Here is a 6,716-nt window from a genome sequence, read left to right as displayed (position 1 = left end):
ATGGAGAGGAAAAGAGATGAGACAGAGCAAGTCCTGAAGTATTTAAATTCCTGGTCCCAGGCTGTTTCAAAGTCCTAGTCTCATTTGAGTATTTGGATTTTGTGTGTCAACCTTATATATCCTTATTTCAAAAAAATCCTTTTTCCACTTAGCCTTGCTAAAGCTTGTTTCTGTCAGTTACCACCAAGGACCCTTAATACAAAATATAACTCCTCAATTGGCCTACCTGGAGACTGCATGACTAGTGAAAGGCTAGATCCCAAGCATGTGTTGCTGAGACTTACCCCAGGGAGTACTGGCTTCCAGTGTTGTTGCTATAGCTACTGCTGTTTAACTCCTGTTCCAGCATTTCCCCACTGAATCCCACACTCCCCACCCATGACTTGGGGGCTTGGGAGACACTTATGGTCCCAGGGAAGTATTTTTCTAGGAACTTGGGGTTGAGCTACACCGTCTCTGCTAGGCAACCTGTCCCTGTCCGCTGTCAGCTCAGGCTTGCTTATGTCCACAATTTCCAGGTGGCTTTCCCGAACCAGTTCTCCTGAGTTCTGGCCTCCACCTTATTGTGTTCTCCCAGCACTGTTGTTCTGCCTCCCACCTGTCCCTCAGCAGATTCTGTTCTCCTCTCTTCTCCCCTCAAAAAATTAGACCTTTTTTCCATTGACCCATGTCACTTTAGTTTTGTGTATTTCACTGTACATAAATTATATTTCAATAAAATGTCTTTAAAAAAAATCAGACCTTTTTTCAAGACAACATAAGTTACTTTATTTGGGTTTTCCCTGGCTTTTTACTAAAGGCAGACAGTCAAAACACTCTCAGGGAACATCTTCTCTTGCAGGTCTGTAACAGAGGGAAGGCAGAGGGGAGGAGGCCAGCTGGAAAATGAATCCACCCATTATTGACAAGCATTACTTCCATGGAGCAGCATTGTTCACAGCAAACAACTATGGGGCTTGGCAGGGCTGTACACGTTGGGGTGGAACAGGACTGACAGGCTTCTGCTCAGAGAGCCTTCCAGATCATCACACTGGCCATGTGCTGTGAAAAGTTTCAATGCATCTTTAGCCAGCAATCACAAATAACTCCCTGGACCAAACTGGGGAAATCTGGTTTGTGCACAAAACCAGAGAGAAGGATTTCCCCCTCTGTGCATTTTGAAGGGCATGTGCTCTGAACCCACAAGGGCAAAACCAAGATCGTAAACCTGCAGAGCAGCTAAGAAGCCTGCAGTTACACCTGGATGTTTACTATAAACTGTGGAAACATATTGACTACAAAAGCACATTCTAAATCACACCCAAAGGGTGAGGCATCCAAAGATGGCAGCTGTTTCTCAGAAGAGAGTTTATTCTTTCTAATTGAAGGTGTAAGTCAAAGCTCTTCAAAAACAGGCATCCCTCGCTTTTCAAAAGTTCACTTTACCTCACTACGCTTTTATGAAATATTAGTAGTACTTGTTTTCTCTAACCAAAAAAGATCCGAAGAGGATTTTCACTTTTATGAAAAAAAAAGAAAGCTAGCGTTCAGCATTTGTTTTGCAGCCAGCCATCAAAGAGGCAGCATGCACCTCAAGCTGTGAGAGTGGTTTCACCAAGCTCCCTCCCTGGGAACTGCACTCAGTGTCAAGCCGCCATAACTTTGAACTGTGTCTGTGAACACTATATGTTAGTGTTACTTTAGGTTTTATGTGTTATTTGGCATGATTTGGTAGATTAGCTTTTGGGTGTAGGAGTGATTTTTAAAATTTCCCATATAAGTTATTAACAATTACATCTTTGCTTTACGCCATTTGGGCTTATGAAAGTTTTCACAAGAGTCCTCTTTCAGATAGCAAGGGAAACCTGTACCTTTTTATCATTAGCAGCAATTTGGTAATTCATCATCATGGAAACCTCAGAGCTACTTTCAAATGATCCCATTTAAGAGTAAAAGTCAAGGAACTTCCAACCTGCTAAGAAGCTACTGTTTGTTTATTCTATATCTGGCATAAAACTGGAGGTGGGGGAGGAATTGAGAATGAACACTGTAACATTTAACTTAATAAAAGGCCTTCTGGAGAACAGAGAAAATGTCAGAGTTGGATAACTGATTCCTGGTGATATAAGATCAAGAAGAAATTTACCTGCTACTGGCATATTATTCCAGGAAATATATAACCACTATCACCAAAATCATTACTAGTCGGTGCTCTTCTTTCTCTGCTGTTCATTCATTTACTGATTCATGAGGTATGTCTATTAGACACCTTGGTAGAAGCAGAGGACACAAAAGTAAGATACATTCCCTGCCCTTGAGGAGTCTCCAACTAGTGGGTTAGCCCCACACCTAAACAACTAATTTCAATACAGTGTAATAACCTCTTGACATGGCACATGCTATGGGAGGACAGAGCAAGGAATAAATTATCCTTCTTCGGAGTGAGAGAGGACAAGTAGGACCAATGGAAATAATGAGAGCAAAGCCATAGGAGGCACGGATGTCAGGCATGGCAGCAATGATAAGAGCGAATGTTTACAGTGGGTTTATTACATGCCAGGTGCTAGTCTAGGCATTTTATGCCACTCCTCAGAAGGAAGGTTGGGCAACTACTTCCATAGTGATACTGCCTCGAAAACCCAAGGAGGGGTTGCTATGACTTGGATACAGCTCGACGGCAGTGGGTTTTGGATCTCATTTAATCCTCATAATAATGCTATGAGGTAGGTATGATTATTCTTCCCATTTTGCTGATGAGGAAACCAAGGCACAGAGAGGTCAAATCATTTGCTCAGCGTCACACAACTAGTAATTTGGAGAGCTGGGGTTTGAAAGCAGGCAGAGAGACTTTGATTCCATGCTACGATTCACAGTGGTATAGTGTCTGTTCAGGGAGCCCTCAAAGTATACACAAGGAGGTAGGTGGACTGTGGCCAGGCTCTGAAAGGCCTTTAATGCCATGTGCTTTATCCTAGTAATAAGGAAGTCTTTTAAAACAGACATTACACAGATCTTTGCTTTAGAAGGCTAATGCAGGGGATGGATAAATGATAGATTAGAGGAGGAGAAAGCTGGGAACAAGAAGAATGTTTAGAAGTCATTGTAATACTCTGAATATCCAAGGCAGTGACGATGGTAACAGGAAGGGGTAATATCCATCTGCTCTCTACAGAAAATTTGCTGAGTGGCAAATACCTGGCATGTGTGCCACCACCCAAGGCAGAACTGATAACTGATCTCAGCACTTTTTCTTGCTGAGGTTAGATGCTGCCTCAGAATCTTTCTCAACACCATGCTCCAGGCAGCCACTACCCATCACTCATAGTTGGTACATAAGATGAAACCTATTTTCCATCCCTCATTAGGACAGACATTTCAGAAGTGGACTCTACAGATAAAATGTATGAATGAGGGACAAAATGTGGTCACAGACAATTTAGAGGCTTCTGACTTGAGTGCCTGAATGGAAAGTAATGTTGTTGTGATGGAGAAATAGAGGAGCAGCTGGGAGGGGAATTGTGAGTTTTGTTTCACATCTCCCCAGATATGAAGTCCAGTGGAGCATCTACAAGTAAAGGTTGAGATGGAAATATGGACTGAGCTCAGAATAGGTCCAAACTAGAGCTTTGGTAAAGCCTTGGAGAACACCATCTCCCAGAGGCTAGACATAGTAGAGGGCCACAGATAGAACCCTGGAGAACACTAGCCCCTGAGAGGAGTGAGGAGAAAGAAGAGAGCATTTTCTGGTGGGGGAAGAACATGTCCAGGTGGAGGCAGTCTGGGGCGTTAAATGCTATAGAGGCGTCAAGAGCAATGATGAAGGCTGCAAAGAGGACCTGGAAATGGGCAGGTCCCTGTGGCCAGTCATGAGAGAGCATTCTAGAAGTGTAATGTGGGCAGAAACCAATTTATATGATTTGGGCCCTGAAATGAAGGAGAGGAATATAAAACTAATCTTTCAAAAAGTTTGGAGGCAATAGGTTAAGGGAGAAACTAGAGCCCACTGCTGACTAAGAGGAGGGATCAGGTAGACAGGATGAGATAGAAGATGGGGGTGGGAGTGGAAGCAGCTAGTCTTTGGTTCAAGGTATCCAAAGAGGCAAGAAGGGATGTTCTTAGTAGAACAAGGAAGATTTCTTCTTGGGAAGAATAGATCCTTATCACAGAGTGTGATTTTATATTTATTGGTGTGATTCTTACCTCTAGTCTAGGGCTCTGTCCTTTGTCAGTCACTATTTTAGTCTCAGTACCTACAATAAATCAAAACCCACTGCCAATGAGTTGATTCCATCTTATAGAAACCCTGTAGGACAGAGTAGAATCACCCCATAGGGTTTTCAAGGATGTAAATCTTTATGGAAGAAGACTGCCTCATCTTCCTCCCATGGAGCAGCTTGGCTGCTTACCTTTTGGTTAGCAGCCAAATGTTTTGACCACGATGCCACCAGAGCTCCTATGCCTACAATACCTGGCAATGACGCCATACTGAATAAGTGAATATTCATGGATGATTGGTATCCCTTTTCCTTAGACATGAATGAAGAGTCATTGGGGCCAGCATTCTTGATGCAAAGGGATGAGAACATCATTTTTAGCCGATGATGAAGAGATGAAGAAGATCATGGGCATAGACACAGGAACTGGTACTCTGGTCATGATCAGATTCACCAGAATTCATATAAAAGCAAAGAAAGAAAGGGTAGGCAACAGTTATTATTTTCTATAGAAATACACACTGTTTTCCTCATACGACTGAGGATTTCCAAAACTCAGGAATTAATGATTCACTTGGTACTTCCTGTATAATTTTCTCTCAGGAGGTAACACCCAAGATAAACCCAGACTAACCAACTCTATTTTCTAGCATTTCTCTGGTGGGCAGAAACTTTCTAAGGTAAATATGTTTCAAGGTACATGATGTTTTCAAATATAAGAGTGATCAGGTCTGGGAGAAAAGTACTCCTTCTACATATTCCTTCTTTTTCTCTCCTGGGATTTTTTTTTAAGTATTTTCCCTTTGCCACAGGCCTATGAGGAAACAAAATTACATAGTTGTTTGCCAAAAAAACAGCAGTGGCAGCTGCATCATTATATTTGTACCTCTTTATAATTAAGATGAAGTTGATTTGAAAAAAAAAAAAAACTTTATTCCTTTAGTAATATTATAGATTCAATGTTATTTCTTCTGAATATCTCATCAGCTTTTTCTAAAGGTTAGGCATGTTTATGAGTCCATTATTTCTAGGTTGCCACGTTCTTTAGGTGGCTCTCCCTAATTGCGTCATTACCTGTTCCTCACAACCCCTTTACATTTTCAATGGCCAGGGAACACTGGGTCAGGAATCAAGTTCACCACCAATAATAAAGAACAGGCCATGAACTCTTAGAGTTCTCTCTTCTACAAGAGATGGAAACCCTGCCTCTGTTCTGCATGGGAGTTGTGAGAGTTAAGCGCTAATCCCTTAACTCTCTGCTAATGGATGTGAAATCTGTTAGAGGAAAAAGTCTGAAAAAGAAAAACTGCATGGTTTTGACTCAGAGGTCAGTTGGCCTTGTAGAAGCCCCAGTTTGGATAAGCCCAGAGTTACAGAAGAAGCAGGTTCCAAAGAAATGAGTCCTTCTGACAATTCCCCAAAGCTAAAAATGTACAGAGTAGAGGAATGTTCATATTTTGGGTTAGGTCTCTTTGTTTTAAAAAAGAGGGTGGTGGCAGCTCCTCATTTTATAGCGATGGAAATCAAATCATGAGCTTCTGTGTTTAGACATCAGGGCACCTCCTACTCCTGATTCTGTCACTTGAGAGACGTTGATCATGTACCCAAGCAAAAGAGTCACCCCAGAGAGTCCCTTCTTTTCCTGTCGCTACAGGAGAGCATGTCCGAGCATTTAGAAATAGGGCGTTCTCCCCATGTTAGTGCACATGAGGAAACTACACTAGAACTCAAGCCAAGTAGCAGAGTTTATTGGCTGAGCTGGCAGTAAAATGTCCTACAACCAACCCATAAGGCTTGCTTCAGACTCTAACAGAATCTTGCATATGGGTGTGAGTCCCTCGGGACAGATCAAAGTTCCAGGCTTGAGCTGAAGTCAAAGGAACCCTTTGTGGTCAGTTGGAAACAGTGGACGGTCTGGTATTAGTCAAACCCATAATGAACTGTAGTTCAATTCTCTGGGCATCAGGGCTAGGGGTGGGAGATGACGTGCGGCTGGAATGGGAGTGTATGTGTGTGTCGGGGGGGAATTGTGACTCTGGGCAAGGGGGGGGCAAGAGAGCCAGGCCCCACATTTATACCTGTGCGGTTGCCATCCAGTCAGTTCCAATTCATGGTGCCTCCCTGTGTGTCAGAGAAAACTGCTCCATAGTTTTCAATGACTGATTTGTTTTGGAAGTAGATCTCCAGGTCTTTCTTCCCATGCGATGCTGGGTAGACTTCAGTTTTCAACATTTCAGTTAACAGCTGAGTGAGTTAACCATTTGCACCACCCAGGGACTAACCACATTTATGAAGGGTCTCAAATATGTATGATTGCACCATACGCAAATGAGATTATGAATTCAGATGCAGAGATATACTTACAGGAGGGAAATAAGAGTATTCATCATAGGATTCTAATTTTTTTTCTTTTTTAAAAAAAAATTTTTATTATGATTTGGGTGAAAATTTACAGAGCAAATTCATTTTCCATATAGCAGTTCACACACATTTTGTTTGACGACATTGACTACAATTCCCCAC

The sequence above is a fragment of the Orycteropus afer genome, unplaced genomic scaffold (assembly GCF_000298275.1).
Source record: "Orycteropus afer afer isolate SDZICR_OR568_19922 unplaced genomic scaffold, OryAfe1.0 scaffold00214, whole genome shotgun sequence".
In the NCBI taxonomy this organism is placed as follows: domain Eukaryota; kingdom Metazoa; phylum Chordata; class Mammalia; order Tubulidentata; family Orycteropodidae; genus Orycteropus; species Orycteropus afer.
The sequence above is the reverse complement of the archived record's forward strand: the minus strand, read 5'-3'. Positions refer to the sequence as shown.